Source organism: Coenobita brevimanus, chromosome 48, assembly GCF_032717465.1.
Source record: "Coenobita brevimanus isolate Jiangsu-jjx chromosome 48, ASM3271746v2, whole genome shotgun sequence".
Lineage (NCBI taxonomy): Eukaryota > Metazoa > Arthropoda > Malacostraca > Decapoda > Coenobitidae > Coenobita > Coenobita brevimanus.
In genome coordinates, this window is record NC_137001.1 from 7,245,921 (window position 1) to 7,267,055 (window position 21,135).

A 21,135-nucleotide genomic window follows, 5' to 3' on the forward strand; every position below is an offset into this window, starting at 1 on the left:
TTAGATTTACTGTTCACCAAAGAACCCGATGTAATAGAATCATTGGAATATCTCTGTTCTTTGGGAAAAAGTGATCACGTGGTCATTGAGTTCCAGATGTTAATAGGAAACGTCGAGCCAAGAGACGAGCTTCATAGACAGGGAAGATACAACTTTGGGAAAGCAAATTTTACAGGATTGAGAAACTTTTTTGAAAATGCGGATTGGAGAAAATTCAGAGAAACAAGAGAGATACAGAGGAAGTGGGATATCTTTCTAGACCTCTATAATTTGGGAGTGGAAAAATTTGTACCAAGAGTAAGAGGGAAAGAAAACAGGAAAAAGGAGTGGTTTAATAGAAGGTGTATGATAGCAAAAAAAAGAGAGATAAGGCGTGGAACAATTGAAGAAAGAGAGGTAACGACAGAACAAAAGAAGAATATAAAAGAACAAGAAATGAATACACAAGAATACGTAGAGAAGAAGAAAGGAATTTTGAAAAAGGTATAATTGACAAATGCAAGGATGAACCCAAACTGTTTTATAGATTTGTTAATGGCAAACTGAAACAAAAGGAAGGAATCACCAAGCTGAAAGTAGAAGGAGAGGTCTTTAAGGATGTGGCAATGCAAGCAGAAATAATGAACAAACGTTTCCAGTCAGTTTTCACTAAAGAAAAGGAGCTTGTGGAAGGGGAGGGAGTGATTAGAAATGTTCCGGTCATGAAAGATATAAAAGTGGAGGTACAGGAAGTGTATAAATTACTGGAAACTCAAGATGTAAGGAAAGCCCCAGGACCTGATGGAATTTCTAATTGGGTACTGAAGGAATGCAGAGAACAACTGGCCGATAAAATTCACAGCTTAATTGTATGCTCACTGGAAGAGGGGAAAGTGCCAAAAGAATGGAAGAGGGCAAATGTGGTACCAATTTACAAGGGAGGAAACAGGGAAGAACCCCTGAATTATAGACCAGTGTCTCTAACCAGCATCGTCGCAAAATTGTGTGAGAGAATCCTGAAAGACAGATGGATAAAATATCTGGAAGAGATGAATATTTTGGCTGAATGTCAGTTTGGATTCAGAAGTGGAAGGTCATGTGTTTCAAACTTGTTGAGCTTTTACTCAAGAGCGATTGATGTGCTACAGGAGAGAGATGGTTGGGTGGATTGTGTGTACTTAGACTTAGAGAAGGCCTTTGACAAGGTACCTCATAAGAGACTAATGTGGAAACTAGAATATATAGGAGGACTAAAGGGGAAACTTCTGGAATGGATGAGAGACTTTTTGAGAGACAGACAAATGAGGACAGTAATAAAGGAAAAGATGTCTGGATGGAGGGAAGTAACAAGTGGAGTCCCTCAAGGCTCAGTGTTGGCGCCAGTAATGTTCCTGATTTACGTAAATGATATGGTAGATGGAGTGAATAGTTATGCAAGTCTGTTTGCTGATGATGTAAAGATCTTGAGGAAGATAGAGGTTGAGGAGGATTGTAAAATACTGCAGGAGGATTTGGATAGGATACACAATTGGAGCCGGACGTGGGAAATGAAATTTAATGTAAAGAAATGTAAAATATTGGAAATGGGTAAAAGTACCAGGAGACCATCACTGAATTATTTTTTGGATAATGAATTAATCACAAAAAGGAGAGAAGAGAAAGATTTGGGAGTGCTGGTCCAAGATAGTTTGTCACCAGAAAAGCACATTAACAAGATAGTTGGAGAGACTTATAAACTCTTGACTAACATAAGAGTAGCATTTCATTATATGGATGAGGAAATGATGAAAAAATTGATAGTGGCCATGATCCGTCCCAGGTTAGAATATGCAGCGGTAGTGTGGTCCCCACACAAAAAGAAAGATATAAAAAAGATTGAGAGAATACAAAGAACAGCAACCAAGATGGTCCCCAGTCTGACAGACTTGTCATACAGAGAGAGGCTGGAAAAACTGGATCTGCCTTCCTTAGAGGAAAGGAGAAAGAGGGGAGACATGATTGCGGTGTTCAGGACCATGGTGGGAGTAGATAAAATTGACAAAGAAGATCTGTTTGTATGAGATAAGAGAGCAACAAGAGGACATGGAATGAAATTGAAAAAGTCAAGCTGCTTGAAGGATATCAAGAAATATAGCTTTCCTTACAGAAGTATAGACTTATGGAATAGCCTGGACAAAGAGATCGTCCAGTCTAAAAACTTAAACGAGTTTAAAGTTAAATTCGACTCATTGAGAAACAGCGACGGAAACCCACGAGCATAGTACATTCCGTGTATATCACAATTAGGTATATTAGGTAAATACTTAAATATTTGGAACTACTTAGACAAAGAGGTGGTGCATGAGAAAAACATTCATGTTGATAAATGTGGATATGGAGACAGGACAACACGAGCACTGCTCAATTCCTGTATACTACAAATAGGTAAATACAAATAGGTAAATACATACATACATACATACATATTGTGCATGCACAAACATACTGAACATTCATACATACACATAATTCATCGTATATACTTATATACATACATAATTCAGCAGCAATGCAATCAGTTTGTCTCCTGCGTCAATACTGTTATGTTCATAGTACACTGAGATGGGTTGGCCTTGTGCAGAGAATAACACATTGACTATACATACATATATATATACACATACATACATACATACATACATATATACATACATGGTTCAGCAGCAATACAATCAGTTTGTCTCCTGTGCCAATACTGTTATGTTCATAGTACACTGAGATGGGTTGGCCTTGTGCAGAGAATAACACATTGACTATACATATACCGGTATACATACACATATACATACATACATACATACATACATACACACAGACATACACACACACACACACACACACACACACATTGCCTATAGTTCTTTCACCTTAACATGGCCCAAATTGTCGTCATTTTACAGCTTATTTCACACAGCTGATTGGCAGAAAAAGACAGTGCTGTGGCTGTACATCACTCATAGCACTTCTTCGTAACTAGCTTCATGACATTGTTTCACCTTAACTTAGCCCAGGGGTTGGTTATTGTTATGCTGGTGTTTTTAAGGCGACTTCTCGTCCTAAAAACACTAGCGACTGAAGCGGGGTCCTCTTTCTAGATCTGAAGTAAAGCACCAACAAAGGAACAGGACATAAAAACCAGGCAGTACACCTTAACACATCTATTACCTTAATTCTAACCGTTACAATACAATACAGAGTGATATTTGAGATACAGGGGAACAGGGACACAGAGTTAACATTCAGCACCACAAAATATAGTTACACTCAGTACACACTACAATGCTCATACAGGGATATCTTGAATTATATATGGTATTGTCTATGTGTCACTTTTAGGCAGGATATACACTGAACTGATCACAAAGGGGATAAACAAGATTGGGAGTCTGCCGGGGAAATATTACCATAAATAAGATAGGGTGCGGATAGCGACACTTGACACAGTCACCTGGTCACGGCGACACTCACACTCAGGCTTTTGACCGGCCCGCGCACCCTAGCCTTATGCGTTCACAGAAAGTTCTTTTATTGGGGGGACTTGGATAATTACTCTAAGGTTCATTCTCTGTCCTGCAAACACTGAGTTCTTCTGGACTATTGGTAACTGCACTGTTCTTCACTTAGTCACTGTTCACTGTCCTTTTTCCCCAATTTGTTTTCGACACAAGGGGAGTCACTATTTACCTGTATCTTCTGGGTAATATTCACTCCGTGACAAGGGCGTGAGGGTAGAGCCCTAGGGGGACCCGGCCTGAAGAGGGCAAGGGATTACCCACAGGGGAGTCACTGCCCGGGTCACACTCGTCGGTGTGGTGCAGGGAGGCCCTCCTGTCTGGGGGCCTTGACCTGAGAGGTGGCCCTCGGGACTGGGGCCGAACAGCCTGAGTAGTTGGGCCTGTCGTCTCTGGCTCCGTGGAGTGAGGGAGCTGGGATCACCTTCGTCGGGAGCCGGTGGGTCTGGCCTGGGTGTCCTGGGACTGCGGGCACCTAGGGGGAGAGGCGCCGACAGGGTGGGCTGCGGCAGCTTCTCCTTCAGGACTCGGGCAGGAACAAGGATCTCCCAGGAATGGGAGGTAGGTCCGATATCGGGCCTTGCCACCACTCTAGTGTCACCTCCAGGGCTATATTCCCGGGTGGTGACAAAGGGCTCCCACAGGGTTAAGAGGCTGGAGAAGGACTCACGTCACTCGTGTCCTCTCTGGTACGTCCTGAGGCCGGAGCCTTGGGTCGCCTTACCCTGGTACGTACGTTGGCTGTGGCCTGAGCTTACTCGGCGTACAAGGAGCAAATGAAGGGCGTACAAGGCCGCTCCTTCCCCACCACATATAGAGACCAGCGGCGCGGTGTTGGTCCCGTAGTAGGGGACAAGCTGGAGTGAGGGGCACAGAGGCCACACTCTCTCCAGTACGTACTGAGGCTACCTTCAGGGGCTTCTCTACCCTGGTACGTGCCACGGCCGGAGCCGGATGCCTACCCATCTTACAGAGAGCAACTGAAGGACGTACAAGGCCGCTCCTTCCCTGCCACGTATAGAGACCATCGGCACGGTGTTGCTCCTGTAGTAGGGAAAACCTACACTTACGATAGCAGGGGCTCTTTACCCTGGTACGTACTCTGGCCATAGCCGGGAGCTGATCTTTCCGACCAGAAGCAACTGAAGGGCGTACAAGGCCGCTCCTTCCCCGCCACATATAGAGACCGTCGGCGCGGTGTTGCTCCTGTAGGAGAGAACAGCAGGAGAGGGATGCACTGGGGCAACTCTCTGTGGTGTACTAAGGCCGGAGCCTTGGGTCGCCTTACCCTCGTACACTTTATTAGGTCGTAGCCTTGGGCCTCCTGCCCTTGGGCCTCCTGCCCTAGAGGGTGTAACAATTGCCGTCAATACGGTGTTACTTGGGACTGGAGCTAGTTCAGTTCCACCCCTTTTCTGACAACGGTTGTTCCACCCGCAAGGTAGTTGCCTTTCCCCGGTCACCTGGTGTTGGGGCAGTTGCAGGGAACAAGGGCCCAGGACCGTAGTGTCCTGGTGACCCTCTTGATTGAGGTTACTAACCCCACCATTGTGTCCTCCTGGGGTGGTGGTGCGGTGGCGGCCCGGTTATGGGGTGGGGGTGGTGGGGTGGGAGGTCCGGCGGCGGGCACTGCGGGCATTTTACCACCCTCCGCGTTGTAAAAGTCACGACCCCGTGACTGGAGGTGGTAGGTGGTGGAGGTGGATGTCTGGTGGGCCGGGGTGAGGTATTGGATGAGGCTGACCCAGTGGGTGGTGAAGGTGTTAGGCTCCTGATGGGGGTTGAGAGTGAGCCGGAGGGAGGATGGATGGTCGGTCTGGCTTAGGAGTCGGAGAAGGTGGTGGGTGTCTCGGATTCAGGCATGTGGGCGGTCGTGGGGTAGCCAGTGTACTCTCGTCACTTTCATCTCGGGGAATGGTGCCTGGTGAGGAGATGAAAGCTGAATGCTGGAGAGTGACGGGAGATGGGTGGTTTTAGCAGAGGTGTGGCTTTGGGCAGTGGTGGTGGTGTAGGCGGTGGTGGTGGTGTGTCGGGGGTGGGCTGGTTGTCGGTGAGGTGGAGGGAGGGGGTGAGAAGGAGTAGGAGTAGGAGTCTGGGGGGTAATTCTCAGAAAGGTCGGTATGGACAGGTGTGCGGGAAGAGGTGCAGGTCAGCCGGGTGCGGGGGTGGTCAGTGTTGGGTGGGTGGAAGGGTCGCACGTGGCGATTTCGGTATGTGCGGTGTTGTCCCTGTTGATCGATGATGACTTGGTATGGGTTGGGTACTCGAATAATTTGAAGGGTCCATTAAATCGGGGGGAGGTTTTGGAGGGGGCAGGCAGGTGTGCAACGACTACGGACTGACCAGGTTTGTATGGGTTGGAGTGATTCGTGTCGGGCGCCAGGTCTTGTTGAGTGTGTAGGTGGAGGAGGCGTTTGAGGTGGTGGAGAGGGTCGGTAGTGGAGGGTGGGGTGGGTGGCTGTAGGTGGTGGTGGAGTGGTAGGAGTAGTGGAGATTCCCCGAAAACTCTCTCATGTGGAGTTATCCCGTCTTCTTGTGGGCATGTGTTTAAACCCCATTGGATAATCTTGACGTGGGCAGGCCAGTCCTCGTTCCCTGTTTGCATAATGCGTGTGCGGACCTGGTTCATGAGGAAGTGATGGCTCCTCTCGCAGATGCTGTTACCTTGGGGCCAGTAGGGGGATGAGTGGGAGATGTGGTATCCAAATATGTTTGCCAGTTCTTCCCAGACCTTGCTAGTAAATTCTGGGGCATTATCTGAGTGCAGTGCTTGGGAAATACCAAAATACATGAAGACATGGCGGGTGAGGGCATCGGCAACTGATACTGCACTGTGATCTTTGGTGGGGCATGCGATGATAAACTTTGAATACACATCCACGAATGTGATTATGTATTTGTACCCTGCTTTGGGTGTGAGGGGGCCGACGACGTCTAAGGAAAGTAGTTGCCAGGGTTTCTGCGCTGTTAATTTTCCTGAAGGGTCGGGTGTACGGGTGATGTCCTTTCCTAAAGCACAGGCTCGTCAGGATTGTTTGATGTTCTTGGCAATGGTGGATGGGTTAGGTGTCCAGTACATGTCGGTAAAGACTTGTAGGAGTTTTTTTGTTCCCAGATGGATGCCGTTATGGGCGTGGAGGTGTAGCATAGTGTCATGGGCGGTAGTGGGGCTTAGGACGATGTGTCCATTGGGATCGAACAGGTGCTCGCCATGTGGGTGGAGTTTAGCGAATGTGTTCGGTGGGATCCAGGTAGGGCGTTGTTTGTTGTGCCACATTTGAATTAGGTCTGGCTCTGTTGAGATTGCATTGATTGGTAGACAGGACAGGGCGTCGGCGTTTGTGTGGAGTTTGCCTGGTCGGTATGAGATCTCGAAATCATACTCCTCAAGTGTTTCTTGCCATCGTATGAGTTGTGCGTTGGTGGTGTTTGACTGACGTAACCATTGTAGGGATTGGTGGTCCGTAATGACTATCACATGGGTGCCTGAGATGTAGGAGTGGAAGTAATCGAGGGACCAGATGATTCCCAGGCACTCTCGTTTGGTGGCCGCGTAGTTTCTTTCTGCAGGATTTAGGGTGCGGCTGGCACAGGCGATATGTTTGCGGCCGTTTTGCACTTGTGTAAGGATAGCCCCTATGTCGATGAGTGATATGTCGGTAAACAGGCGGAATGGGAGGTTGTAATCTGGGAAAGCGGCGACGGGGGCAGAGGTTAGCTTGGACTTGAGGGTGGTGAATGCAGTTTTCCTTGGTTCGGTCCATATGAACGGCTCGCCTTTTTTTGTTAGGTCGTTTAGGGGTTTGGCGATATCTGCAAATCCTTTGACGAACCGCCTGTAGTATGACGTTAGGCCTAGGAAGGCTCTAATTTCGTGTACATCACGAGGTAGGGGAATGTCGGCGATCGCACGTAGTTTTTCTGGGTCAGGGGAGATGCCTTCAGCATTAATCAGATGTCCAAGGAAAGAGACTGATCTCTCGGCCAAGACGCACTTTGTTGGTTTCAGTTTGAGCCCTGCCAGGTGGATACGGTGGAAAACTTGTTTGAGGCGGTGGAGGTGGTTGGCCCAGGTATGACTGAAAACGATGACGTCGTCCAGGTATGCCAAACAAGTCTCCCAGGTTAGCCTGCTGAGAACTGACTCCCTCAGGCGGGAGAATGTGGCAGGAGCGTTGCAGAGTCCGAAGGGAAGAATGTTCAATTCATAATGCTTCCCGTTCGATGTTGAGAAGGCAGTCTTGTGCTTGTCGTCAGAGTGTACAGGGACTTGCCAATAGCCTGATTGCAGGTCTAGGGTAGAGAACCAGGTCGATCCATGTAGGGAGTCAAGCGAGTCGTCGATCCTGGGTAGGGGCATAGCGTCTTTGATAGTGACGTCGTTGACTCTGCGGTAATCGACACAAAAGCGCATAGTCCCATCTTTCTTTTGCACGAGTACAACAGGTGAGGACCACGGGCTAGTGGAGTTGGAGATAACGCCGGCATCGAGCATATCCTGGACCTGCCGGTCTTCTTCTGCCCGTTGTTTTGGATTTTTTCGTCGTGATGGTTGGCGAATTGGAGGTCCGGTTGTGTGTATCTCGTGGCTGAGATAAGTAGTGTGGCCAAGGTCAGTTGGGCCAGAGGAGAATAGGTCCTGAAAGTCCAGGAGGAGTTGTCGGAGGCTGTTGGTTTGGGAAGGGGATAGATGCGATGGTAGGTCGAGGAGAGTGGGATGGTCGGGGGCTGGTGCTTGGCATGGTTCTGCTTCTTCCGTGTCGCCAATGATGAGTCCTCGTGGTAAGGTTAGTGGGGTTGTGGCAAGGTTAGCGATACGAATTTCATGGGCATGTGGGGGGAGGAAGGTGGGGGATACTAAACAGGAGGAGAGTGGTCCAGTGGGTATGGATGGTGAGAAGAGGACGGAGGTACCTGAAGGTCTGTTAAGTTTTACCCAAGCTTCGTGGTGGGGTGGAATGGTGATTGAGGAGGCAATAGTGGCAGGAAAAGATGGGGAGGGGTCCAGACTATGTGTAGTGGGGGGTGGTGATGGAGGGGAATGAAGTGAGGCATTGAGTGAGGTTGGGATGGGGTCAGATGTACAGGTGGGTTGGGGCAGGTGAGTGTTCGGGGATTGTGTGTGTCTGCGTGGTGTGGGGGGGGTGGTGTTCTTCTTTTTTCTTCTACCAGATTTTTTCTCTTGTTAATTGATGCTTGGTTGGGGCGGGCTGGACTGAAGTGGAGGCGGCGCTGATGGCAGTCAATGGTGGCGTGGAGTTTTTGGAGGAGGTCCAGCTCAAGATATCCATCATATTGATTACATGTCGAATCGAATATGATTAATGGGTGGTTGGTGGATACTCGTTGGTGAGTGTTGGTTTGAAGGGCCCATGTTTCCCCACGGATAGGCAGGGGGCCATCCCCCACGTCGACGAGGTTGGCTGAAGTGGGGAGAAGGGGGCCGAAAACAGAGGTGTGGCGGGAGTAGAAGTGGGAGTAGAGGCATGATCTGGCTGCTCCCGTATCTACCAGAAATCATGCCTTGACCCCGTTCAGCCAAATCTTGTTGTAGACTGGGGGTCTGTAGCTGTGTGAGGTGGCCCCCACCACCGTGGGGAGGTGCGGGGGCGGGCCTAAAAATCCATCTGCTGAGGTTGGGTGTGGTGGTCGTGTTCGTCGTCATCCGGTCCCGGGTAGAGTATTGGCGGTGCGTCGTCTTCCGGGGCGTCGTCGTCCAAGGAGGAGACTTTCTTGCCCCCCTGGTGAAAGTTTCTGCGCCTGCTTGCCTTGAGCTGTTCTCTTATGTCGTGCAGTGGGCAGGTTCAACTGCAGGCCGTGAACTCCCAAGGATTAATGGTAATCGGGTTGCCTTGTTCCTTGGGGTTGGGGCGTTTTTTCTGCGGGTAAGCCCTGGACACAGTAGGAGTCAGCTCTGTAGGTGGCTGGTGAGGTGGCGGCTTAGGTTTGGGTGGAGGGTTGTGGTTCGTCGGGAATCTTGTCACCGCGTGGAGTGGTTGTGGTATGGGATGGGCGGCGAGGAGACGTCTGACGAGTTGCAGGTCCTGGTGTATGTCCCCTGAGGGATCATAGATCGAGAAGTGCTCCCTGACTGTGCTAGGGAGAATCCTCAGCAGGGCATTAAATGTGTGTATATCTTGGGCATTTGTAGCTGCCTCGGGATAAGCGGCGCTGACGAGGCGCCGAGCCTGGACGACTGTGTCGTTTAGGTTACTGTTGTAGGTGAGGGCGTCGAGTTGAGAGAGGGCGACAACTCTGCCTATGGATGGCGTGAAAGCCTGTCTCACGATTTGTGAGAATTGGTCCCATGTCTGTTCTGGGACGATTTTTGGTGCGACAGTGGCAATTATTTTTCCCAGATTAGGCAATGTGACTGCAATTTTTTCTCTGTCCGAGTCGAACCCTATGTCTAGGAGGGGTTTGACCATATCTAAATATACTTCAATGTCACATTGGTCCGGGTTGATTCTCGGCAATTGGATGTGCGGTTTGGCTGCCATTGTGCAAATTTCCTTTTATCGTTCCTCCGTGCTTTTACTCAGATCCAGAACCACCGCTTGCCACCAGTTTTATCCTGGTGTTTTTAAGGCGACTTCTCGTCCTAAAAACACTAGCGACTGAAGCAGGGTCCTCTTTCTAGACCGGAAGTAAAGCACCAACAAAGAAACAGGACATAAAAACCAGGCAGTACACCTTAACACATCTATTACCTTAATTCTAATCGTTACAATACAACACAGAGTGATATTTGACATACAGGGGAACAGGGACACAGAGTTAACATTCAGCACCACAAAATATAATTACACTCAGTACACATTACAATGCTCATACAGAGATATCTTGAATTATATATGGTATTGTCTATGTGTCACTTTTAGGCAGGATATACACTGAACTGATCACAAAGGGGATAAAGAAGATTGGGAGTCTGCAGGGGAAATATTACTATAAATAAGATAGGGTGCAGATAGCGACACTTGACACAGTCACCTGGTCACGGCGACACTCACACTCAGGCTTTTGACCGGCCTGCACACCCTAGCCTTATGCCTTCACAGAAAGTTCTTTTATTGGGGGACTTGGATGATTACTCTAAGGTTCATTCTCTGTCCTGCCAACACTGAGTTCTTCTGGACTATTGGTAACTGCACTGTTCTTCACATAGTCACTGTTCACTGTTCTTTTTCCCTAATTTGTTCTCGACACAAGGGGAGTCACTATTTACCTGTATCTTCTGGGTAATATTCACTCCGTGACAAGGGCGTGAGGGTAGAGCCCTAGAGGGACCCGGCCTGCAGAGGGCAAGGGATTACCCACAGGGGAGTCACTGCCCGGGTCACACTCATTGGTGGGGTGCAGGGAGGCCCTCCCGTCTGGGGGCCTCGACCTGAGAGGTGGCCCTCGAGTTGGGGCCTCATCGGTGTGGTGCAGGGAGGCCCTCCTGTCTGGGGGCCTTGACCTGAGAGGTGGCTCTCGGGACTGGGGCCGAACAGCCTGAGTAGTTGGGCCTGTCGTCTCTGGCTTAGTGGAGTGAAGGAGCCGGGATCACCTTCGTTGGGAGCCGGTGGGTCTGGCCTGGGTGTCCTGGGACTGCGGGCGCCTAGGGGGAGAGGCGCCGACAGGGCTGGGCTGCAGCAGCTTCTCCTTCAGGACTTGGGCAGGAACAAGGATCTCCCAGGCGTGGGAGGTAGGTCCGATATCGGGCCTTACCACCACTCTAGTGTCACCTCCGGGGCTATATTCCTGGGTGGTGACAAAGGGCTCCCACAGGGTTAAGAGCCTGGAGAAAGACTCACGTCACTCGTGTCCTCTCTGGTACGTCCTGAGGCCGGAGCCTTGGGTCACCTTATCCTGGTACGTACGTTGGCTGTGACCGTGAGCTTACCCAGCGTACAAGGAGCAACTGAAGGGCGTACAAGGCCGCTCCTTCCCCACCACATATAGAGACCAGCGGCGCGGTGTTGCTCCCGTAGTAGGGGACAAGCCGGAGTGAGGGGCACAGAGGCCACACTCTCTTCAGTACATACTGATACTACCTTCAGCGGCTTCTCTACCCTGGTATGTGCCACGGCCGGAGCCGGATGCCTACCGTCTTACAGAGAGCAACTGACGGGCGTACAAGGCCGCTCCTTCCCCGCCACGTATAGAGACTGTCGGCGTGGTGTTGCTCCTGTAGTAGGGAAAAGCTACACGTACGATAGCAGGGGCTCTTTACCCTGGTACGTACTCTGGCCGTAGCCGGGAGCTGATCTTTCCGACCAGAAGCAACTGAAGGGCGTACAAGGCCGCTCCTTCTCCACCACGTATAGAGACCGTCGGCGCGGTGTTGCTCCTGTAGGGGAGAACAGCAGGAGAGGGATGCACTGGGGCAACTCTCTCTCTGGGGTGTACTAAGGCCGGAGCCTTGGGTCGCCTTACCCTCGTACACTTTATTAGGCCGTAGCCTTGGGCCTCCTGCCCTTGGGCCTCCTGCCCTAGAGGGTGTAACAATTGCCGTCAATACGGTGTTACTTGGGACTGGAGCTAGTTCAGTCCCACCCCTTTTCTGATGACGGTTGTTCCGCCCGCAAGGTAGTTGCCTTTCCCCGGTCACCTGGTGTTGGGGCAGTTGCCTGGGAACAAGGGCCCAGGACCGTAGTGTCCTGGTGACCCTCTTGATTGGGGTTACTAACCCCACTGTTGTGTCCTCCTGGGGTGGTGGTACGGTGGCGGCCCGGTGATGGGGTGGGAGGAGGTGAGGTGGGAGGTCCGGCGGCGGGCATGGCAGGCATTTTAGTTATCTTGTAGCTTATTTCACGTGGCTCAGTGGCAGAGAAAGACTGCTGTGGCTCTACATCCCCTTCGTAGCACTTCTTCATGACTAGCATCATACTCTAGTGGGGAACTATAAGTTATTACACCTGGGGATTCCTGATGGAGAGGTGACAGTTTTAGGACAAGATAAATGAACCGAGTAAATGAGAGTATGTTGATGAGATACAGGGGTAGGAGACCAAGGATGAGGTGGAGGGACGGGGTAGAGGTATAGGAGTATGGATGGTGTGAGTAAGAGGGACGGGGTACGTTCATGAGATATAGGGGAAGGAGACCAAGGATGAGGTGGAGGGACGGGGTGGAGGCATAGGAGTATGGATGGTGTGAGTAAGGGGGAGGGCAGCGTGATGGCAGAGTACAGAGTGACATGATATTTTGTTCGTGGCCACCCCTTCCCAGATGAATGTGTCTGGCAGAGATAGATAGACTGATAGATAGCTTTGTGTGATAGAGCAATAGATAGACTGATAGATAGCTTTGTGTGATAGAGCAATAGATAGACTGATAGATAGCTTTGTGTGATAGAGCAATAGATAGACTGATAGATAGCTTTGTGTGATAGAGCAATAGATAGACTGATAGATAGCTTTGTGTGATAGAGCAATAGATAGACTGATAGATAGCTTTGTGTGATAGAGCAATAGATAGACTGATAGATAGCTTTGTGTGATAGAGCAATAGATAGACTGATAGATAGCTTTGTGTGATAGAGCAATAGATAGACTGATAGATAGCTTTGTGTGATAGAGCAATAGATAGACTGATAGATAGCTTTCTATGATGAAGCAATAGATTACAAACGGATTGGTATCATGTTTGGCCAGTATATAAAGTGATAGCATTTTGTTTTTCCGTTTGTGTGATGTGTTTTAGATACAAGGATAGCTTTGTGTAATAGAGCAAGGATGTTTTAATACATAGGATGTTTTAATACAAGGATGTTTTAATACATAGGATGTTTTAATAGAGCAAGGATGTTTTAATACATAGGATGTTTTAATAGAGCAAGGATGTTTTAATACATAGGATGTTTTAATACAAGGATGTTTTAATACAAGGATAGTTTTAATACAAGGATGTTTTAATACAAGGATGTTTTAATACAAGTGTAGCATTTTGTTTTAATACAAGGATGTTTTAATACAAGGATGTTTTAATACAAGGATGTTTTAATACAAGGATGTTTTAATACAAGGATGTTTTAATACAAGGATGTTTTAATACAAGGATGTTTTAATACAAGGATGTTTTAATACAAGGATGTTTTAATACAAGGATGTTTTAATACAAGGAAAAGTTTATGTGAAGCTACAGAATGTGGTGAAAGTTTTTGGCATATCAGACAGAACCAGGATTTTATATACCTGTACACTCCATCCTTCCATCTCATCCTCAGCCTCCCCCTCCCTCCCCCCTGCCCTCCACCTCACTCACTCACACTCTCCTCGTCAGTCTCTCACTCTCCATCCTCTCCACATGGCCAAACCACCTCAGTGTATTTCTCCTAACGCTTTCTATCACATCCACATCCAGCGTGCTAAATATTGCATGATAAACCTTAGTAATGAAGTAGGAATAAGTCTCCTTGGTTACCAGTCAAATCCACCCTGCTATCTAACCACATTTGGCCATCAACTGAGCTATAAGGGGTTAGGGATCTGTGTCAGGTGAAAGCAAACTGACTGTATTAGATATTTTACTCAGCATGGCAGGCTGTTCTAAACCTTTCACTGCCATAGTCATTGTTTCATCTTCGATCTCCATCTCATTCTTGGCCTCCCCCTCCCCCACCTCACTCACATACATGCTGTCATTTTCCCTTCTCTCCACGTAGCCCAATCATCTCAGGATACTTCTAACACACACACACACACACACACACACACACACACACACACACACACATCGATACCGCAACGCTTCTTTATTTCTTTATAATTATGTCTACAAGTTCGTGCATGCAACTCCACATATAATCTGTGTCCACTGCTGCTCACACTGTTGGCTTGTCATTCCAATAGAGTCCAAGTTTTACTGCCATATGTTAAAATAGGGATCACAGTACATTCATGATTTTGTTTATTTTATTCATATTCACTACTCCATTCACACATGGAGAGGATGGAGAGTGAGAGCTTAAAGAGGGAAGTGTATGTGAGTGAGGTGGAGGGGGGGAGAGGGAGGGGGAGGCCAAGGATGAGATGGAGGAATGGAGAGATATTTGAGAGAGAAGTGTGAGCTGGGAGCAGGGTAGTGAAATGGCGGGGGACAGGGCAACATGGAGGGGATTTGTTTGTGACCACCCCTAACGGGATTAAAGGCGTCTGGCAATAGATGGAAAGACTTTTGCATTCCTTGACACTGTTTTGTGGTAGGTGGGGGCGCTCATCATCCACTCACTCAATGTAGTACAGCTTTAGGTGTCTGCCCTTTCCTCTCTTCCTTCCTTCCTCTTCTGTTTTCTTTCCTTCACTCTTTCCTCTTTCTTCTGCCTACAGGTGACTTTACACTCACGCATCTTTCTTTCCTTCACTCTTTCCTCTTCCTTCTGCTTATGGGTGACTCTACACTGACAAACCAAAGTGTTTCATGTACACCATGTGGTAATCACATAACCAAATTATGGTACCTGGTGGTTTACTGGGTAATTAAGGCGCTCCAGTCGGATTGAGCCGGTGTAGGTTTATATCCAAGGAGTGGTTGAGGTTTATTGCTCACATCATGCCACTCAGGGATGAGTGAGGCTGGCCACTCTCATCTTAAATGTCAGGACCAATTTGCCTAGCCCAAGGCTCCTACGCTTCTCATGGGGTGGCATAGGATAAGATGATGGATGTCAGTGTGTTCAGGTCATGGGGGCAGCTTCCTTCCCCACTGTACTCTTTCTTATACTTCATCACCTAAACCTGTGTCCTTGTTGCTCCATGTCATCTGTCCATCATGTGGTTTTGCCCCATCAGGAACATAGGGCCCGGGGGCTGATCTACTCAGTTCTGACATTTAAGGCGAGGCTGACCCGCCTCACTGCACCCTCAGTGGCACCGGGACTCTCAGATGAGAGCCAGGTGGTAATCTACTACACCATGACCAGGTAAAAGTTATCTCACATTGTCACAACCTTGTAACCAATGTCCCTCCACCCCCATTGTGGGCCTGAAGAGGCTGAGATAACCCCCTGGCACTCGGGCAAGTACATGCTTTTAATCTATCCCAAGCACTTACGGCGAGTCCTGTGTGAAGTACAGGTTTCTCTCTTCATTGTGACTCGCCCTAAGTGCTTGGGACAGATTAAAAGCATCTACTTGCCAGAGTGTCAGGGGTTATCTCAACCTCTTCAGCCCACAGTGGGGGTGGAGAGACATTGGTTACAAGATGGTGACAATGTGAGATAACTTTTACCTGCTCGTGGTGTAGTGAATTACTGCCTGGCTCTAATCTGAGAGTCCCGGGTTCGATTCCTGGCACAGTGGTAATATACTGGATAATTTTCTAGTGTAAAGTATAGGTTGCTCTATTTTTAATAACCCCTAACCTTGTCCTGGATGTAAACCCATGCAGCCCCAGCCAGTTGCTGTGCCCTAACCCACTAACCACCAGGAGTCATGTATGGTTACCACCCAGCGTAGTAAAGGATTTCAAGGGTTACAGTAAACTAGCTAACTTTGTGAAGGCACTCACACTGTGTTTCCTGACCAGTCATCGTCACTGTAGTTCTTTCACCGTAACTTAGGTCAGATTTTTGTCCGTTTGTATCTTACTTCACACAGCTAAGTGGCGGAGGAACAATGCTGTGTCTCTTCAGCCATTCCATAGCACTTATTCGTGACTAGCATCATACTCTAGTGTTAATCTCTGGCTACAACTGAGTATTCATATTAGAGTGATGGCAGTTTTAGGCCAAGTTAGTGTCGAATGAGTATAGCAGTGACTGACTTCATTCCTCTCAAAGACAGTAACTTTAGTCTTTGCTGTATGTAGTTTCAGACTTCGTTTCATACACTCACTTCCAAACTCATTAACTAGGTTTAATATGCAGAGTAAATCACTAAGAAAGATGTGTTAGGAATTCTCAAGTGTTCGTTGCAATAAGACCGGGAGTCTGCGTTGCCATGGGGATATTTGCTTTCCCGTCAACTTCATCTATCCTTACTGGCTAACGAGAGAGAGAGAGAGAGAGAGAGAGAGAGAGAGACGTCGCAATCATCCTCACTCCGCGGTGACCAGCATAAAAATGGCGATATTTCAATAACTTCACCTCCCAGCTGTGTGTTTTTGGTACAGGCGGATGTGTATATGGTTATTACAACACTGGATCACTTATGTATCGCCTGTGTACCTGAACAACATTATTTAAGCCAAACATAATATTCTTTCAGTATTGCCAATATAAGGAGGAGACTTACCATCCCAGTGACACTCTTATGGCAAATAAAAACAGCTTTACTTCCTAGTTTGTAATAAAGTGATGGTTTGTATGGTGTTAATATTAGAAGTAACCATATTTCCTATGGTATATCTCCTTTATTTTCTTATTATCCTCGTGCTAAAATCCAGACTGGGCCAACAGGTAATGCAGTGCTGATGTGGGAACTGTTGTGTGTCAGTCTGTGCTGGAAAAGGTTCAAGGTTTTGGTTTAACTGCTTCCTTCACGTCAGGTAATGTGTGTTTAAGTTGCAGTTATCATTGATGCGGCTGTCTGGCTGAACCCAAGTGAACACATGCCATGTAACATAATTGGACCATCAGTTGGGTAAATTAAACCTGAGTATTTATGAAAATGCTGGAGCACTGGCAGGTTCAAAGCAGGGTTGGTCTGAAGTGGTTGGTGTGGTGGATGAAAGGAGGGTGTAGTGCAGAAAAGGAAAATAGGAGAAGAGAGGCCAAGACTGGTGCCGTGTGAGAACAGAACATTTGTTAGGGTAGGACAAGACAGGCCAGACGTCAGGCTAAGTTTGACTGTACAAAATATACCAAGTAAAGTGATTGGAAAGGCTCTGATCAACTTATACCAGCTGATTCTGTTCTTGGTATTCAAACCTGACAGTCTTTACTACAGCACCACCAAGCAATGGAACTTACTTTTATTGGTAATATTATTTTAACGACGTTGGTTTATTTCTGTACCACTGCTGTCAACTGTGTATGCAGGAAGGAGGCAATATATTAGGTAGTTATGTAGTGTAATTAAAACAGAAAACATACCTACACTAACAGCAAACCCGCTGATTTAGTTCAGGCAAAACCTGTGCTGTATTTATAAACTGTTCTAAACATAAACTGTGTATAAAACTGCCTATATAGACGCTTAGCATCACTCAGGCAACTAACAAACACTTTACAAATTAATTAGTCAATATTACAGTGACAAAATATGAAAAACAAACCACCTGTCACACTAGATAACTTATGGAGTTGAGTTTATCCTGTAGATTAGTTAGGATCCTTTATACATCCCAGCCTGAAGCTCTCACAACACCCACGGGCCATAATTATAAATCATCCCAGGGCTTACGGCCGTATGCTTAAACATAATGTAGGGTCCCTACTTTGGTCCCTACATGGAAACAGTATGCTAAGAAGTTTAGGGAGACTACCCTACAAATCTGGAAGAGGTTCCAATAATTTATAGGGGTGGTTGGGTATGTCTTTTGCAGGCCCTACATTTAATTATTATAAGGGAAAACAAACTGTAACTGCACATGGCATACAGTAGTGTAAGAGATATATGGAAAAATATTTTAACAATCTGTAAATCCACAGGAAGTAAACAGTGCAAACAATTAATTTCTTTAAGAGAATTCTCCATCCCTTACTGGATTTGAGGTCATCACAACAAACACATGGCATCGCATCCCTGGAAAGTCAGGTGAGCAAGATGTTTATAAGCAATGTGTCTGTAGGCATTGCACATATGCAGAGGAATATTAATAAGTTGCATTAGAGCAGGAAACTACTTATACAAAGTTCAGATGATTTCCAAAATTTATTGAAGGTCAAATGAGATAGGAAGAAAAAAACAGTTGAGTTCTGACTCATAAAAATATACTGTATGGTGTATATTTGGTATTATTTTACAGGTTGCCAATATTCGGTTCAGGGATATTAGCACCATAAACGAATAGTATGATACCTAACTTTAAGGTAAGCATTCCACTGCAGCAGGTTAGATTAAGTTAGGGTAGGTTAGGTCCAGAAATATACAGTGCACAACCTGGGGGGGTTTATTGTCAACTTGTTAAAATTTACATTATAAAGTACTGATCATTGGTAAAACTTCATTCTTAGCAAACATTACTCTGTCAGAATTCAAATGTGACAGACTGTTTCATAACTAGTTAGGTGCCAGTTTTACTGACAAATTTTTGCCCAAGCTAGATAAGGTTGCTTGGTTACGGCTATTTATTAATGGTGTTTCATTGTATTTCAGCATGTTTCCACATTTTAATCACATCCAAAACCTGGAGCGTCACAGACATGGGCACATCAGAAGGGTCTTGCGTGATCGTGGCAACCCATTCCGTGGAATGACAGGAGGAGTTCCTACGTAGATTTCGGCTAAGCAAAGAGTGTGTGCTTCAGCTGCTTCATAGAATTGAACATCAACTGCCAAATGTTAATAATAACAGAGGTAAGTAAATAGTGGAGGCATCATAGTCAAAACAATGAAAGTGGTCTTTATGTAACAGAACAAAATAAAATAGGCAACTGAAAATGTTATCATTATTACCTGTCAGCAGCAGCGTTTCCCTTCTGTATAGTATTGGTCAGCATTATCCAACATACTGTATGTTGGATTAACACATGGGGACCATTTTTTTATTGTAATGATATTTATAACTTTATTTTTGTACAGCAGTTAGACAAATAATCATCTTGAAATGCTTGTTTTCATATATTTACTACATACCTTTAGCTTTTCCTCCATTACTGCAGGCTTTCTTTTTTTTTCCCCTTTTTAAATATACATAACCATACAGTACTTGCTGGCCTGTGATGGCACTTTGACCTAGTTCATAATTAAGATGATGGTCAGATTTTTGAGCCACATTTTTCACAAAACCATATTTCAGTAAAATCCTACATTCTGGTTGACTTAGGTGGCCAATATGGTAGATAGATAGCTAGATAGATAGAGACAAAATATAGGTATAGATATAGGTAGATAGGTTGATAGATAGATTTTTTTTTTTCTTTTTCCAGGTTTGCCAGTACCACCACACCTGCAGGTCTTGATAGCTTTACGGTACATTGCCACTGGGAATGATCAGCTCGGTATTTCAGATTGTTTTGATGTCTCACAACCTTTTGTCAGCAGATGTGTTGCAAAAGTGGCTTACGTTATTGGTAGTATGAATGAATATATAAAATTTCCTGCAGGTAATGACGTAAACCATGTTATGCAGGAATTCATGGCCTTGGCAGGAATGCCAGGTGTAATTGGATGTATTGATTGCACTCACATTCCCATTGAAATGCCAACACATGCTCGGCCTGAAATATTCCGCAACAGAAAAGGATAGTTTTCACTTAACGTTCAGGCTGTCTGTGGTCCAGAATTAAAATTCTACAACATTGTGGCTAGATGGCCAGGCAGTGCTCATGACAGCAATGTTTTTGAAAATAGTCGGCTCTGCCAGGAGTTAGAAGATGGTTTTCATCAAGGCCACTTACTGGGAGACAGTGGCCATGCCTGTCGCAGCTACTCGTTGACTCCTCTCCAAAACCCTGAGAGTCGTGGACAACAAAGATACAATGTTGCTCACATAAAAACCCGAAATACAATTGAGCGAGCTTTTGGGCTATTGAAAAGACGATGGGCTTGCCTAGGTAAGAAAATGAGAACATCTTTGAGAAACACTAAGCACATTATAGTTGCTGCTGCAGTGCTCCATAATTTAGCCATCCAGAATAGAGTACCAGAGCCAGATGAAGATGATGACCCCAGTGATCCTCAGCAAGATATAGGTATCATTGAAAATGCACACCAGCCACCTCCTCCAGCTAGAGATTTGCAGGGCTATTGGAAAAGGCAGCAGATAATTAGAGACTACTTTGGTGAATAAGAATTTCATAAGCATGCATAACTCACTTCAACTATGTAATTGAATTGAACACCAGTGGAAGAATAGAGTGAAACAATGAAAGGATGCACATCAGCATAGCAGCTTTAAGATTCTTATTGAGATTAGATAGTTACAGCTTAATGGAAAAAATACACCATAGTTTCTATGTCAACAGCATGTTAAGGTGACTTCATTGCTAAGGTAACTTGGAAAGTCTGAAAGTGAGGTTGAAGGTAATGTTGGAAAAGGAAGACAATGTGATATGGAAATGTGTAGCATTAATAACAAGGAGGTGGTTGTCATGGCCCTCATATTCAGTATATAACTTGTATTATAAACACAATGTTATCAGGGATTATGTTGTTAAATGATAGCATACTTCCCAAACAATGGTTGATAAACTCCACAGAAGTGATACAAATTTTATTTTAAAAAATAACATCACAAAATATCAGCTGTTTACTAAAAATATATGGCACAAATTACTGCACTGTTATAGCCTGCCAAGCCATATAGACAGGATGATGTACAATTGCTCAAAGAGCAAACTTTGGCTGTCAGGATGATGCAACTCCTCTCTCTCTCTCCCTAAACTTATTGCAAAAAAAATATCCATTGTTTACTAGAAAAAAAAAATATTGCACAAATTACTCCACTGTTATGGCTTGCCAAGCTATAGAGACAGGATGATGCATAACTGCTTAAGGAGCAAACTTTGGCTGTC

At 46.1% G+C, this 21,135-nt stretch overlaps 1 pseudogene; it reads left to right on the forward strand.

The window, feature by feature from the left end:
* The window catches only part of LOC145399281 (uncharacterized), a 39,639-nt pseudogene extending 19,228 nt beyond the window's left edge, over positions 1 to 20,411 (forward strand).
* Positions 20,412 to 21,135: the final 724 nt, after the last annotated feature.